At 45.5% G+C, this 17,654-nt stretch overlaps 1 protein-coding gene and 1 long non-coding RNA gene across 3 annotated transcripts in view; both read left to right on the forward strand.

Annotated features, from left to right (window-relative positions):
- Positions 1-17,654, forward strand: part of LOC116614704 — a 54,884-nt gene that overhangs the window by 4,298 nt on the left and 32,932 nt on the right. The window lies entirely within an intron of this gene.
- LOC125559042 lies at positions 8,226-8,717 on the forward strand. The gene is made up of 2 exons (XR_007306293.1): positions 8,226-8,287; positions 8,632-8,717. It is a non-coding gene; the product is annotated as an uncharacterized LOC125559042 (long non-coding RNA).

The raw sequence follows: 17,654 nt of genomic DNA on the forward strand, positions 1-17,654 counted from the left end.
CCGTATTAACCAGGTGATATCCGTGTACAGCAGTTATATGGAAAAGGAATGTGTTCGTATTTAATAGGTGACCGTATTAACTAGGTGATCCTATCCGTATACAGCAGCTATATGGAAAAGGAAAGTGTTCGTATTTAACAGGTGACCGTATTAACCAGGTGATATCCGTGTACAGCAGCTATATGGAAAAGGATAGTGTTCGTATTTAATAGGTGACCGTATTAACCAGTTGATATCCGTGTACAGCAGCTATAGTGAAAAGGAAAGTATTCGTATTTAGCAGGTGACCGTATCAACCAGGTGATATCCGTGTACAGCAGCTATAGTGAAAAGGAAAGTGTTCGTATTTAGTAGGTGACCGTATTAACCAGGTGATATCCGTGTACAGCAGCTATATGGAAAAGGAAATAGTTCGTATTTAATAGGTGACCGTATTAACCAGGTGATATCCGTGTACAGCAGCTAAAGTGAAAAGGAAAGTGTTCGTATTTTATAGGTGACCGTATTAACCAGGTGATATCTGTGTACAGCTATAGGGAAAAGGAAAGTGTTCGTATTTTTAGGGAAAAGGAAAGCCAGGGATTATAGGCTGGTATATAAATTTGTCAGTTTGAGTTTGAAATAAAAATTGAAAAAAGTCCCAAGTAACCTCACAATGTGTGAGGGTATGTGCATGTGTGCCAAGCAAAGAATTTCGGGTGAACAAAAAGAAAGGTCATACCGCCAACCATAGCATCATTACAAAGCCCATGAAAGAGCATCATTTTCACCGCAATCAGTACTTCCACCACCCCCCACCGTCCAATCACCACCAACACCACCCCCACCACTACCATCGCAATCATCACCACCCCCCACAATACCATAACCACCAACACCACCCACCACCATTACCATCGCAATCATCACCACCCCCCACAATACCATAACCACCAACACCACCCACCACCATTACCATCGCTATCATCACCACCCCCCACAATACCATAACCACCAACACCACCCCACCATTACCATCGCCATCATCACCACTCCCCACAAAACCAACACCACCCCACCATTACCATTACCACCTAGCTGGTGTTAGTGGTAATGGTATTGTGGGGCATGGTGATGATAGCGATGGTAATAGTGGGGGGTGGTGATGATGGCGATGGTAATGGCGGGGAGTGGTGTTGTCTGTTAGTATGGTATTGTGGGGGTGGTGTTGGTGGTAATGGTGGGGGGTGGTGTTAGTGGTAATGGTATTGTGGGGCATGGTGATGATATTGATGGTAATAGTGGGGGGTGGTGATGATGGCGATGGTAATGGTGGGGAGTGGTGTTGTCTGTTAGTATGGTATTGTGGGGGTGGTGTTGGTGGTAATGGTGGGGGGTGGTGTTAGTGGTAATGGTATTGTGGGGCATGGTGATGATAGCGATGGTAATAGTGGGGGGTGGTGATGATGGCGATGGTAATGGTGGGGAGTGGTGTTGTCTGTTAGTATGGTATTGTGGGGGTGGTGTTGGTGGTAATGGTGGGGGGTGGTGTTAGTGGTAATGGTATTGTGGGGCATGGTGATGATAGCGATGGTAATAGTGGGGGGTGGTGATGATGGCGATGGTAATGGTGGGGAGTGGTGTTGTCTGTTAGTATGGTATTGTGGGGGTGGTGTTGGTGGTAATGGTGGGGGGTGGTGTTAGTGGTAATGGTATTGTGGGGCATGGTGATGATAGCGATGGTAATAGTGGGGGGTGGTGATGATGGCGATGGTAATGGTGGGGAGTGGTGTTGTCTGTTAGTATGGTATTGTGGGGGGTGGTGTTGGTGGTAATGGTGGGGGGTGGTGTTAGTGGTAATGGTATTGTGGGGCATGGTGATGATAGCGATGGTAATAGTGGGGGGTGGTGATGATGGCGATGGTAATGGTGGGGAGTGGTGTTGTCTGTTAGTATGGTATTGTGGGGGTGGTGTTGGTGGTAATGGTAATAGTGGGAGGTGGTGTTGGTGGTGATGGTATTGTGGGGGGTGGTGTTGGTGGCGATATACCCACCAACACCCCCCCCCCCCCCCACAATACCATCACCACCAACACCACCTCCCACCATTAACATCACCACCATCACCACCCCCCACAATACCATCAGTACCAACACCACCCCCCACAATACCCTTACTACCAACACCAACCCCCACACTACCATTACCACCAACACCACCCCCCACAATACCATCACCACCAACACCACCTCCCACCATTAACATCACCACCATCACCACCCCCCACAATACCATTACCACCAACACCACCCCCACCATTACCACCAACACCACCCCCCACAATACCATTACCACCAACACCACCCCCCACCATTACCACCAACACCAACAACATCCCCCACAATACCATACTAACCAACACCACCCCCACAATACCATCGCTATCATCACCACCTTCACAATACCATCACCACCAACACCACACCCCACAATACCATCACCACCAACACCACCTCCCACTATTACCATTACCACCAACACCACCCCCCACAATACCAACACCACCAACACCACCCCCCACAATACCATACTAGGGTGATTTAGATCTACGACGCGGGCAAGAAGACGCCGCCTCGCGCACGTTCGATTGTGCGCGCACGTTTTTTTTTGCCGGCGTCGCGTCCTGTTCAGGACGGCATTTCTTGCTTTTTCAGACGAGGCGCCGGCAAAAATTAGCGTACGCGCGCATTCGAACGTGCGCGAGGCTGCGTCCTCTTGCCGGCGTCGTGGATCTATATCACCCTACTAACCAACCCCACCCCCACTATTATCATCACCACCAACACCACCCCCCACAATACCATAACCACCAACACCACCCCCCACAATACCATAACCACCAACACCACCCCCCACAATTACCATCACCACCAATACTTTAACAAAATTCAATAGCAAATATTAAATGATCTCAGTTGTTTTGTTTAAAAAGCTATTTGTTTCAATTGGCGTGTTGAAGAGAATATACACAGTTTAACAAACATTTGAAGTAAAATATTTTCTCATTAAAATTCTTTATCATAAAAGTTGTCTTGCGTAGCTGTTGAGATGAATTTGATGAATTAGCTTGCTGAGATGAATTTCTCATTAGAATCTTATCAATGTCTTTGGTGGCTTGTTAAAAGAATAACCCAAACGAAGACAAAGATTCCAGTGTTTGTTTTGAGATATGACAAACTATTTACAAAGGATTGCTACATAGCTATTTTTTTCTATTTAGATAATTTTCTAAACGAGGTGTAATAATTGATTGGAAAGAAATAACAATTTGATTACATAAACACTAAAATGCTTTAAATTGTAAGTTTGAGACGCGTTTTGATTAAAAAAAGCTAAGAAACCGCGTAAAAAATCTTTATAAACTTCATCAAACAAATAATATTTTTGTGTGCTGTGAACGAAGATTTAAATGAGTTTGTATTATTATTGTTGTATTATTAAGGCGTGGGAGGTCTCTCCCTTTGAGTCTCCTTTTGACTCATAACAAAAGTCTCTTTTATTTTAATTTTCCTAATTAATCAAAAGTTTTAAGCACAGGAGGGAATAGGATCAAAAAAAGAAAATAGAGAGAAAAATGTATTCTACTACGATAGTTAATTTACTGTATATAACACCATGTATAATAACACCATGGTATGGGGTATTCTACCCTTCCGGAACCTCATCCATAAATGCTGCAGTTGTTTTCAAAATAATGTTTTTATTATCGGCGAAATGAACTGTAGAGTTTTTTTATTACATTTTTTTAGCAAAACTGGATACTTTCAGTGCATGAAAGCCTGCTTAAATTAGTAGTTTGAATTTAATTGCCCATTCATATCAACATGATGTCGTCAAAATGAAAAGGAATATGTTATCGAAATGGCGTGAATATATTGAATGGGTATTGCATTATTCATAAAAGATTGACCTTCATATGTTTGTTCTTTCGTCTGCATTTAACATGAGTCCTTTCCTATGTTTCTTTATCGTTGTTAACCTCTGCGAATTGTTTCAAGCAAGACTTGTAGACTCGACCTACGTTGGCATACTACTGGACCCGAAGTGGGACGAAAAGGAGTTGGATTTAAACTCCTTCACAGGGGAAATGAAGCCATTGCTACTCCCGACTAGCCGAAAAGGCTTTCGTCAACTTTTTGACGAAAACTGTAAAACACTTATCAGAGAAAAAGCGGTTGGACTTATCGGACCTGGAATAGGGACAATAGGAGGAATTGGATCTCAACTTGCCGAGTCTTTGTCAATTCCTTTTATCGGTTGTAGCGGTTCTTCCCTAACAGTGGTGAGTATATGAGAATTTTCATTAAGTTAAAATGTTGGGTACACAGTTATCTAGACTGTACAGGTGATCTGCGAGATGGGGTTAGCTGGACAAAGCAAGCATAATAATAATTTAGATAACAATTCTTGCGAAAAGTAATTTTGCGAAATGCGATATTTTTAAAGCTCTCCTACTTCAAGCCGCGAGAAATCATCTTTTCTCAATCCTATCCGACGATTAACTTGTACCGGATATAAAAAGGAATCTTTCCGTCAATATAAAATACTTTCACAACAATTTTTATTTTCCATTTCATTTTCCATTTATTGCATTTCAAAATAAAATAGCGTATTTTGCATGTCCCTTAGTACTTACTGATAAAGTCCCTTAGTGATAAAGCTGCTTGCCCTAAACAATTCCCTTCGAAATCAAAAGCAAACATGAATGATTTTAGTTTGTTGCCTAATAGTTCATAAATCACCTAGACTTTGGCCATTGTTTTTATCAAAATATTGAATAAAACAAAACGCAAAGAATGTTTTGAATTAATATCTCATTCTCATTGCGGCTACAGTATTTAATTTCATACATATTATGAATCATATTGTGTTTTATTTAAGTGTAAGAAAAATCGCAATTATTACAATTGCTTTTCTTAAGAATCATTGCCACTTGGCTTGCTTATATTATTGTAATGACCATCCATTCGATTTAAACCATGAGTCATTTTTTAACTAATTCAAACCATACATAGATAACCAAACCTGCATCATTTATTTCGATAATGGCTTTTTTAGTCATAAATTGCTTTCTTAACGACTTATTGCAAAATTTACTTTGACATCCAAGCAAAACACTCATTTTTTTGAGTAGCATTTTTAGAACGCCAAAACGGTTTCCAATGGAGGAAAGCGGTATCATTCACTGCAGCTGAGGCGTTAACGTATTCAAGAAATGATTTAAATTGCTCTTTTTAAGAGGCAAGATAGCTTTCTATGATTTGCCAGTACACTCTTAGTTCTAAAGAGGTGTTAACGCCATTAACAAGTATGATCAAGTCATCAAATCATTTTTTTCGATTAGCGCTTAAGAATATAGATTCAAATATTGTTGGTTTGACATTTTATCAGAGAGTATATAGTATAACAGATGGATTCGTTAAAACAGGCGTTTTCGCATTGTGCTCAGTGCTTTTTATTGGAGGTAATCGCAAAACATTATTGCTGATATTAATTAAGGCATCTCCTATCTCACTTCGCTAATGTTAGAGTGACCATACTGGTGTTCATACATAGCAGGTTATATTTACAGTGGAAATTGAATTGCATTATCCGTTAGTAAATGGAGATACCATAGAATTGACAAAATATTGTTTGCATATTGTGGTTGTCTTAAGGGTGATTTAGAAAGCTATGCCTCTCCAACTCAAATCGTAGAGTGGAAATCATCGTTCGTAGTGTGTGTAATTCAGGGCTAAAACATGTCGTAGTTATGTCGCATACGTCTAAATCGTGCTTTCTAAATCAGCCTTAAGGAATCATTGAAAAATATGACAATCTGCTAAAACAAAATTTGGTGTTCTACATGTGAGATACTGAGGATATTGGATACGCAAGCAAACTTATGATTCCTTTAATTTTTACTTTTAAACGCAGTAAGCTGTTAACAAGAATAATTATTGATGATTATGCGACACTTTGTGTGACCATATATTTTTCAACTCATTAGAACACTTGACATCAGTAAGTGGTAATTCAATTTTGGCATCACAGATCATTGGATTTTATAATGCTAAAAGATAAGAATAATAATGATTGGTTTATAAAGGCGAACTCCACTCATGAAACACACGCATGTATAGGACATTTCCCATTTTCCCTTTAATTTCTACTATTGAAAAATGTGCGAGATGAGTCGCGTGTGCAGTAGTGATCTTCCTACGCCTGTAGCTTAAAAAAAACATCCGAGAAATCAGCAGTATCTTGCTAATTTATAACGGATTTAAAATAGTTTAGTGACTCACAGCCACAGAACAAAGTCCACATGGTAATTTCTGTTTTCCGTGTGAGAATGATAAAACGCGCAGCCCTGTAATCAGCGGGAATTATTTCATTATTGGCAAAATCGAAATCTCATCTTAAATTGCGCTGGGAAGCAAAATCAAAAGGGAATTTCAATGTAACTTTAATGTTAAAAAAGACAGATTGTTTGTATCTAACAGGACTGATTTTTAGCTCGTTATTTTTTTCGTAGTTTCCTTTGGAATTTGGCTATACCATTAAGCCAAGTTTTGCTTGTTTAAATCCTTTTCTAGGTAATTTGGCTTGCTGAAAGCTTTTGAGGATTTCTTTTTTAGGATCTTTTGTTGGATATTATATGGGGTTTCTTAACGTCCTATATCTATTTATATATATATATTTTTTTTTCTAAAGAAGCCGACAATGTTGTTATTAGATTGATCGCAATACAACTTTTTGATGGTCAAAACAATTTTTTCTTAGAATCTTTTTGGCCGAGTGTTCTGGTGTATGTCCCATATAATATGAAAGAATTTCCAGCAAAGAATAGATTTGAAGTTGATCAAAGATCATATCATAATAACCTTCTGCTTCATGTAAGAACAAAGAAAGCAGCTTTGAACATAAACATGTTTTGGAGGTGCATTGCTATGGAAACAGAAACTACTTTCTGTGAGACTTACACAAACAAGCAGACTGTACGGCTACCCACCATAAAGGTTTTGTCTCGTTGTACACAGCCAATGTTTTATCCTTTTTAAAATACTTGCTTGTTGCTTTATATTAAGTATTGGAAACTGGGAGTAATTGTAGTATTGGAACTTTTGGAAAATAATTATTTACCCTGCACTTTTCAAGGGAATAGAATGAATTTTTAGAATGGCGCTGCCGTATTGACTTTTCAATGGTAAAACTGGATTTTAATTTTAGTATTTTAGTAAAGTACACCCTTTTTTATAAGAACGTCTGATTTTCAGGTGAGGCTGTAAGGCTGAATATTTTCTTAACCGTGTTCTTAAATTTTAGTGTAAAATAAGAATATAATACCCAATGAATTATTAGGAAGAGAATTACACTAATGATCAACAGCAATAATAAGGTTGATACTATGAGCACAATTTGATTCTGCATTTAAGAACGCATTAGAATTTTAAAAAAAAATTTCTGCTCTCTGAGCCTCGGCATGTTCTTAAAATTTGGTGAAATATCAGGCTGGACGTTCTTATAAAAAAGGGTGGATGGCTACGGAAATGTACATCTAAATTACTTTGCACTTTTAAGGCAGTAAAAGATCCGGTAACACAACAAAGTTCTCTTAAAAGAGAAATCATTGGCATTTGGCACACAAAAGAGCCTGGATTTTCAACACTGACTTTGACGTTACTTCCCACAGCAATCACACGGAATCAACATGCTGCCCCAGAGTGCAACGCGCGCCGAGGCTGTGGTCGGCCTCGCATCCGAAATGGGGCATCCGTGCATCGTGGCATTCAGCTCAAACAAAGCCTCCCTGGCCATCTCCTCCCTCAGAAAAAACGCTCAAGAGCGCGTCATATCCTTTAAGCTCTTCGATTTGGTCAGCGGACGTTCCCCTGAGTCCGAGATCTTCCAAATCTCCAAGGAGATTTTGTCAATCAATAAGAGCGGGTCTTGCGTTGTTGTACTCGATTGTGTGCTCTCTATGGCAAAGCTCATCTTTCAAGCTTCTTCTTCGTTCGGAATTCCGACTTCTACGTTTGTTTGGGTGTTGTTTCGAGAGGAATACATGACTAACGAAGCCTTGGACACAGCCCTCCCGGTCGGAGTTCTTGGGATCCGCAAAGCTTACAAGTGGCCGGACCTGGTCTATGACGCAATGATGCTTTTCAATCAAACCTTTGAGAGAGAATGGCTGAGAGTAGGCGGAGCATCTGGCAGAACGTGTGAGCAGCCCGGGTCGCCGTGGATCGACCGCAAAAGCTTTCACACGTAAATGCACATTACAAGTCCTTGTCTCTAGTGATCTTTACCTTGTAAAAGTCATTCCACCAACACCTCGCCTTAGTCTTCACTTCACCTCACCTCACCTCATCCGCCTCACCTTGCCTCATCACCACACCTCACCTCACCCTACTCCACCTCACCTCACCTCACCTCACCCTACCCTACTCCACCTCACCTCACCTCACCCTACTCCACCTCACCTCGCCTTGCCTCACCTCACCTCGCCCCACTCCACCTCACCTCACCTCACCTCGATATATAACTCCCCTGTTGACTCATTAAAGCCGCTCACTTGTTATTAACTTGTTATTAATTTGTTGGTGTTTCAGGAAAATGATTCAGGAAAACGTCACTGGGAAAACAGGTCCAGTGCGTTTCAACATTAACGGCGAAAGAACAAGCACTATTTACGAAATTGTGAAAACTGTGCGAAACTCAAGTGGACTCATTGAATGGGAGCGGGTGGGAAAAGCGATGAATACAGAAGTTCGTCTGGACAGCAAGTTTTGGACAAAGACTTTTGACACCTCGAACACTTCAAACTTCATCCGGATGGTGACTACTCCCAAGGACCCGCTTGTGATTGTTAGCAAGGATAACGTGGCGGAGAATGAAGAATGCGTGCTGTCACATCTGTGCGTTCGCTACAAAAGGACCAAAGACCCTGTTAAGAACACCACAAAAGTGAAGGTCGTACGAAGTTGCTGTATTGGATACGTAATTGACGTATTGACTCTCTTAGAAATGGATCTGGGGGTGACGGCTGAGTTGTACTTTGTTGAAGACGGTATTTACGGAGCTTTTGACCCGGAGACGAAAACATGGAATGGAATGATTAATGAGCTTGTACAGGGAAAAGCGGATATGGCTTTGACAACTTTGACGATTCTGGAAGCTAGACAACGCGTTGTTGACTTTTCCAATGCGTTTTTATACGGAGAGACCAAACTTATGCTCCATTACTCCAAGGATAAACAAATGGACGACATTGAGTTCGGGTGTCTAAATCCATTTGATACAAACCTTTGGCTTGTTTTGCTTGCAACCGTGAACGTCATTCTTCTCATTGTGTGGTCGTTAGATCATTATAGTTTGTATGGTCACTATAAGACAGGCTATGCCCGGTTGAGGTTCTTGTTTGACGTGCCTGCCTGTATGTCCTATATATACAGCACCGTCTTTAAGCTCCAGTTAGACAATGTCACACCGAGAAACAACAGTGCACGCGCGGTGTCTGCTGTTTTTTCGTTCGGTACGCTCATCTTAGCGTCGACTTACACGGCTAATCTCGCTGCTTCATTGGTTAATACAGACGAGTTCCTTGCTGTCAAAAGTATACACGATAAAAAGGTAAGGAAAATATATGCGTTTTTTACCATAAATGCGAATGCCTTATAATTGGAGCGTAGCGGCTTGCCATATTTCACCCCTAATCGAGGTCAACACAGGTAGCACGAGTACGTGTTGACACACCAGATGTAAAGCAACACTTTCCGCCAGCAAGCAGTGTGCTGGTGATGGTGATGGTGATGGTGATGGTGATGGTGATGGTGATGGTGATGGTGATGGTGATGGTGATGGTGATGGTGATGGTGATGGTGATGGTGATGGTGATGGTGATGGTGATGGTGATGGTGATGGTGGTGGTGGTGGTGGTGGTGGTGGTGGTGGTGGTGGTGGTGGTGGTGGTGGTGGTGGTGGTGGTGGTGGTGGTGGTGGTGGTGGTGGTGGTGGTGGTGGTGGTGGTGGTGGTGGTGGTGGTGGTGGTGGTGGTGGTGGTGGTGGTGGTGGTGGTGGTGGTGGTGGTGGTGGTGGTGGTGGTGGTGGTGGTGGTGGTGGTGGTGGTGGTGGTGGTGGTGGTGGTGGTGGTGGTGGTGGTGGTGGTGGTGGTGGTGGTGGTGGTGGTGGTGGTGGTGGTGGTGGTGGTGGTGGTGGTGGTGGTGGTGGTGGTGGTGGTGGTGGTGGTGGTGGTGGTGGTGGTGGTGGTGGTGGTGGTGGTGGTGGTGGTGGTGGTGGTGGTGGTGGTGGTGGTGATGGTGATGGTGATGGTGATGGTGATGGTGATGGTGATGGTGATGGTGATGATGATGATGATGATGATGATGATGATCGTTTCCCAAATTTTTGTTCCTCTGCCTTTCGTCTCACTGGCAGATTTTAACGGTCAGTCGCACTTGAGATTTTTAGCACTCTAAATGTTCGTAAGGCATTGCTCTTTCGATTCGCATCCAAAAACTAAACTCAAAAGGATATTTTCATTAAAATGAACCGATAATTGTGAACGCGTGTCTCAAAAAATGAGGACCTGTACGTATCGGAACACCGCCTATTTAGCCAAATAGGAGAAAAACACTTTTCCTTGTCAGAAATAAAACCAATTTGAATGAATGCAGTACAGTATGGCAGTGGTAAACAAATAGTAACGAATGACAAGCATCAACCGAAGCAGAAAAAAAACACCCCACTTCGGTCCATTGTGGCCCTTTTGTTGTTCCTTTTCGAAAAGAAACGGCACCATTTAGGCCAAATCGGTCCAACTGTTCCTATACTTTTAACCAAAGGCGGAACAGGCGTTCCCTTTTAAGTCTATTAACCGTAGCAAAAGGAACTTTTGTTCTTTTTGAGTGGTGGTCCTCAATTGGGAACGCGTCAAAAAAGGAACTGTTGTTCCTAATTGCATCAATTAGGACCAACAGTTCCTTTGTGGACTTCGAAAAGGGAACATTTTGTTCTTCATTGTACAAACAAGTCCTTTTGTTCCGAAGCGTGCCATTAGCGTTCCGATTCTTCACCTCTAAACGGAACAACCGTATTCAGTTCCTTTCGCGGATATAGGAACACAACGAAAAACACGCGGAACTGTTTTCGAATTTTAAAACGTCTCGTGTGTAGCTCAATCAAAATAAACCTCAAACGCGAATAGAGCAAACCCTCATAAACTACCTCAAGCAGTATCACGGTAACTTTGGCGTTCTATCGTTGCGCATAGCGAAATTAAATGCAGAATAATCAAATTAGGGAAACGTATATGATGATGATGATGGTGGTGATGGCAATAACATACAACATGACAAACTATTTATACCCTTTTCTCAGTTCACAGATCCAAACACCAACTTCAAGTTCGCCACGTTGCTAAGCAGTAGTACAGAAATGCTTTTTTCAAGAAGTACAGACCCAGCCTTCAAGAGGGTCTACGAAAACATGAAGAAACATCAGGTTAAGAGTTTCCCCGAAGCAGTACGAAAACTACGTAACGGGCTATAGCCTTGTTCATGCCATATACGCAAACTACGTAACGTGTTAGTAGCATTATTCAAGCTATATACGCAAGCTACGTAACGGGCTAGTAGCCTTATTCACGCTATATACGCAAGCTACGTAACGGGCTAGTAGCCTTATTGACGCTATATACGCAAACTACATAACGTGTTAGTAGCCTTATTGACGCTATATACGCAAACTGCGTAACGGGCTAGTAGCCTAATTCACGCTTTATGCTCAAACTCCGTAACGGGCTAGTAGCCTTATTCACGCTATATGCGCAAACTACGTAACGGGCTAGTAGCCTTATTCACGGTATATACGCAAACTACGTAACAGACTAGTAGCCTTATTCACGAAATATGCGCAAACTACGTAACGGGCTAGTAGCCTTATGGACGCTATATACGCAAGCTACGTAACGTGTTAGTAGCATTATTCACGCTATATACGCAAACTACGTAACGTGTTAGTAGCATTATTCACGCTATATACGCAAGCTACGTAACGGGCTAGTAGCCTTATGGACGCTATATATACGCAAGCTACGTAACATGTTAGTAGCATTATTAACGCTATATACGCAAACTACGTAACGTGTTAGTAGCATTATTCACGATATATACGCCAGCTACGTAACGTGTTAGTAGCATTATTCACGCTATATACGCAAACTACGTAACGTGTTAGTAGCATTATTCACTCTCTATACGCAAACTACGTAACGTGTTAGTAGCATTATTCACGCTATACACGCAAACTACGTAACGTGTTAGTAGCATTATTCAGGCTATATACGCAGACTACGTAACGTGTTAGTTGCATTATCCACGCTATATACGCAAGCTACGTAACGTGTTAGTAGCATTATTCACGCTTTATACGCAAACTACGTAACGTGTTAGTAGCATTATTCACTCTATATACGCAAACTACTTAACGTGTTAGTAGCATTATTCACTCTATATACGCAAACTACGTAACGTGTTAGTAGCATTATTCACGCTATATACGCAAACTACGTAACGTGTTAGTAGCATTATCCACGCTATATACGCAAACTACGTAACGTGTTAATAGCATTAATCACGCTATATACGCAGACTACGTAACGTGTTAGTAGCCTTATTCACGCTTTATACGCAAACTACGTAACGTGTTAGTAGCATTATTCACGCTATATACGCAAGCTACGTAACGGGCTAGTAGCCTTATGGACGCTATATACGCAAGCTACGTAACGTGTTAGTAGCGTTATTCACGCTATATACACAAGCTACGTAACGGGCTAGTAGCCTTATTCACGCTATATACACAAGCTACGTAACGGGCTAGTAGCCTTATTGACGCTATATACACAAGCTACGTAACGGACTAGTAGCCTTATTGACGCTATATGCGCAAACTACGTAACGGGCTAGTAGTATTCACGCTATATACGCAAACTTCGTAACGTGTTAGTAGCCTTATTCACGCTATATACGCAAACTACGTAACGTGTTAGTAGCATTATTCACGCTATATACGCAAGCTACGTAACGGGCTAGTAGCCTTATGGACGCTATATACGCAAGCTACGTAACGTGTTAGTAGCATTATTCACGCTATATACGAACAGTTCTCTCGGCTTTCAACCCCAGAGGAGTTCTGGGTGTTCGTTGGGGGTCAAGTTTATCGCTGACTGACATCGTATACGTATATATACTATATATATATAAAGTACGAAGCCGCGTGGCTATGGTGCGGACTGTTAGACATGTCTAATATAGCATAGCACGAGTTATGCTCACGCATCATGGGTGATGTTGACGTTGACATTGACGATACCTTGCCGGGTGCGTCCGCCGATCGCGGAGCGGGGGACGACTAGACGACGCCCCTTATCCCGTTTGACCCTGACGATGGGGAGTCGATCCCAATGACGAGCATGTCATCGCGTATGCATGCTGCGCATAGCATGGCTACGCGAAGCGCAACGCAAACGACCGCTGAAACCTCGTTCACCACAGAGGGTGCAGCGACAAGACTCGGTCTCCAGTCCCTCAGGGAGAAATACCCAGACCTTAACGAGAATCTGATACGGTTCCAGTCAGACCAGAGGGGGAAGACGCTAATACGGGTTCGTAACCTCGGCAAAGGGGGTTGGACTGAACCAGGACAGCTGTTCAATGAGAACGGGGGCGTTCGACAGGACGTTGCAAAGCTGAAAGGCTTCAAGCTGGCGATGGGGTCCCTGGCAGAGGTAGACGCGGTCATCCAGGAAAACACGGAACGAGTCCAAGAGCTGCAAGGGGTGGTAGCCGCAGACAGGGAGACCATCGACGACCCTAACACGTCAGAGAGTCGCCGCTAAGAGGACCGTGAGCGCAGCGAGGAGAGGCTGTCCGAGATTGACGAACTAGAACGCGAAAACCGAGAGCTCGAGAACCAAAAGCCGCTAAGAGAGCGCATCAAAGCCATCTTCAAAAAGTACGGCTTTACCGTCACCGCTATCGGGTTGGCCGTAGCGACGACGATCGCGGCCATTGTGACGTCGCTCGGCAAGTCGCTCTCCTCCGTGGCCAGAGGGGTCGGTAACGGGCTTAAGGCCATCGGGAAAATGCTAGGCGAGCTTCTCTCTGGGCTAGTAGGCAGCATCGCGAACTTCGTGTTTAAGGCTGCAGGGGAAGCGGTGAAATTCCTTGGCGAAAATGTGTGGCTGCTCATTCTAGCCGTAGCCGCGTTCTTGGTTCGTCGAATGCAAAGCAGTCATCGGAACAAGTAATACGCCGCGGCCACCGCGAGTGCCGACAACCCCGCCTTGAGGGCGGTGTGGTCACTCTTTTCGCCCGCTCCGGCGGCAGTCATGCTATGCGCAGCGTGCGTACGTGGAGAGGGGGCAGGGGCCGCGCCCTCTGCGTGCATCTTCGCAGGGGCGGAATCCTTGCTTTGCCGCCGGGACGGCACGCGGCCGATCCCAGGGTCAGTCACGTGTTGCACCCTAGGATGCCCACCTGCCATGTTATGAGCACCGACTGGCTTTGTTTCGGTGTTGATCGCGTTTGCGCCGAGCGTCATGGAGTCCGTTGCTTTCTGCAGCTTATTGTTGTAGCCCACGACGCTTTGCGTGTTTATCACCAGATCGCTCGGCATCAGCCACACTCCTGGTGCTACCGCAAGACTCAGTCTCACCTTGGCCTCCTGCACGGCTAACTGGTACCTTTGCACGCTTTGAGCGATGTCGTTTTCTATAATCGCGTCTTCAAGCAGCTTGGTGAACTCCGCCTGCGCCTCCATGGCCGGCCCACCGGCCCCCGCGATAGAGAAACGGACGTTTACCTGAGCGCCAAGCACTGTGTAGACGAACGCCTCGACCGAGCGATCGAGTCTTCCTAGCCCTGCTTTTGTCAGCCCCTCACCTTTGGGAGGCGCAAACCAGCTATATTGCACGCCCCCGTGGTCGTCGTTGCGTATGTAACCCACCTGCTTCCCACTATTGTACGTCCCACCTTCGTCGCTAAACAGATTGAGGTGGCTCGGGTACTCGTCCGCCGCCGTGTCGTAGCCACGGATCACGTGCACGTTGCGATACCCCTCCCCCGGGTAGAACACAAACACATCGCCTAGCCCGTGGTTCCGCCCGCCTTTCCATCGGAAGTCCGGCTTACGCGGCAAACCGAACTCTATACATAGACGCTCGAAAGCGGCCTTCTTGTAGGGGTTACCTTTTTGCGTGAACGGGCTGTCGCCAGGCAGGGGGGCGCCGAGCTCGTAGAGTATCCTCCGGGTGGTAAAGTAGACGTGAAACCTTTGAAATCCCCTGATGACAGAGGGGAGCGTGGCGAAAGCGGGGTCGACTAGGGACACCCCACATCCGGCGGTTGCGCACCAGACCGCAAAGTTGAGTTGCTGTGGCCAGTACCCACAGGAAGGCTCCGATAGCCACCGGCGAGACTCCTTGGCGGACTTGTGCGTGACTACTGTCTCTTTGAATATGTCTCGGACCCTAGTCGTGAATGATTTGTCCTCAGCCACGTGTATCTCTAGCTGCGTGAGTAGTGGGGTGATGTCTGAGGCCGTGCTCTCCACGGGGGTCGTTGGCACGGCGTAGAGCAGCTTTTGCGCGAGGGTCAGAAACCTAAGGAAACCGGTTTTTGCGAGTTTGAATTGTTCGGCTATAGAGGCTCCCGCCGCAACTGCCGCTTCGTCTCCTCCTCCTCCCTTCGGGGAATCGCCTCCTCGTTCAGCATCCGCCAGCCTTCCCAATCCATGCTCAGCCCTATTAAACACGAAGGCGGGCTATGTTCAACACAATGGTGGTCCTACATGCTGTGTTCACCGGAGGCGAACTGACGCTCTTCTTCGAGCAGCCGATAAGGCGCCCACGCTTCGTGGCGCTCCGGCAGTGCTCGCTGTTTAACAGCTGGTATAATCTCGAGCGGGAGCATCAGATAACGACTATAGCCTCCCTCCCGCCCATCGCTACTCTGCCAGCCGGGCACCACACGGCCGAGTCCATCGTGGAAACGATCAACCGCGCTGAAAGCAAGATTCTGACCGCGAAGCTGGATCCCCTCACCAGGAAGACCGCGCTCGTGTCCAAAGGCGTTGCGTTCCTGAATGCCGAGCTTTGCGCACTATTTGGCCTAGAGGCTAAAGACGATCAGTTGTGGGGGCGGGGCCTAGCACTGCCCGTGGGGGGGCCCCCACATAAGGTGGCTTTGCCGAAAATAGAGGCCCTCTACATCTTCTGCGATATCGTAGACCGCTCGCAATGCCTCGCCTTAGACGAGCCTTCAAACGTTCTCGCTTGCCTAGAAACCCGCGGGAGGCCGCACGAGAAAGTAGTCTATGGACCCGACATCCCCGTTTGTGTCGCAGCATCTTCCTCTGAGTTTGTCTCGAGTATCCAAATATGGATCAGGGATGACCGCGGTAGACGGGTGGACTTTAAGGGCAAGCCTGTTCGCCTCGTATTAGAGATAACCTAGGTCCGACATAACAAGCATGGCAAACAGCGACGTTAGCAGCGGTGCCATATACCCCTCGCTTCCCAGCGACGGCGACGTGCAAAGCTTCCGACTCCAGAAAATATGTGACACTCGGTTCTAGACAACGAGATAACGCATCATCGACAGGTGCGGAAGAAGTATAAGCGCGCCTTTGCCGTTACCCATGCTGTGTCTGTGGCGTCCGGCATCGCTGCAGGGGCGCTTTCCAGTGCCGGGGTGGGGGTCTCTTTGAGTGGGATAGGGGTTCTGATCGGCGGTCCGCTGGCAGGGGTCGCTGGGCTGGTCGGTGTCGTGGGCGCGGGCGCGGGGGTAGTCTCTAGGGGTCTTACGAGCAAGGTGGCTAAACACGAAGACACGATGGTTTGAGCTGATCAGCGAGCTGGTCTCTAAGGCTCTGCAAGACGGGCATATCTCAGACGAAGAGTTTCGGCTAATACTTCAGGAACAAGAGGGATACTACGCGCTCAAGGCCGCTATCAGAGCTCGACACGGCCTCGCATCGCGTGAGAAAAAAGCAAGAAAGGGCCCTCCCTGGAAACGCGCGAAAAGATGAAAAAGAGGCTGCGAGAAATTCGCGAGGAGTTCGGGAGCGAGGTGTTCGAGTAAAGCTCAGGTTTAAACGCCACGCCAGCGGCTTTGAATTTACGGCCGAAAAACGGTTATTCCGCGCTCCGTAGGTTGGCGGCCCTCCTTGTTTTCGCGGCCCTCCCCGACACCATCGCTATTTACCCCAAAAAGTCGTGTACGCGAACCGCGCCCGGCCTACATGAGCGATTGCCCCAAAAAGTCATGTACGCGAACCGCGCCCGGCCTACATGAGCAATTGCCCTAACTATTTATGTACGTGAAACATTATATGCTTGATATATAGAAGGAGGGTAGGCCGCGCCTCCCAAGCCTAAGATGGGGTTGGGGGGCCCGGGGTCCGCCGCAGCCCCCAGGGGTTTTCACTCAAACCACCCAGTGATTGGATCACCCCATCAATCACCCCCATGATTGGATCTAGAGCACTCTGGTTATGAAATTTATTATAAACTGTTGGCCTCGCAGCGACACAGACTTTGTACTGATCCAAATTTAATATTTGACCCCTATTT

The sequence above is a fragment of the Nematostella vectensis genome, chromosome 13 (genome assembly GCF_932526225.1).
Source record: "Nematostella vectensis chromosome 13, jaNemVect1.1, whole genome shotgun sequence".
Lineage (NCBI taxonomy): Eukaryota > Metazoa > Cnidaria > Anthozoa > Actiniaria > Edwardsiidae > Nematostella > Nematostella vectensis.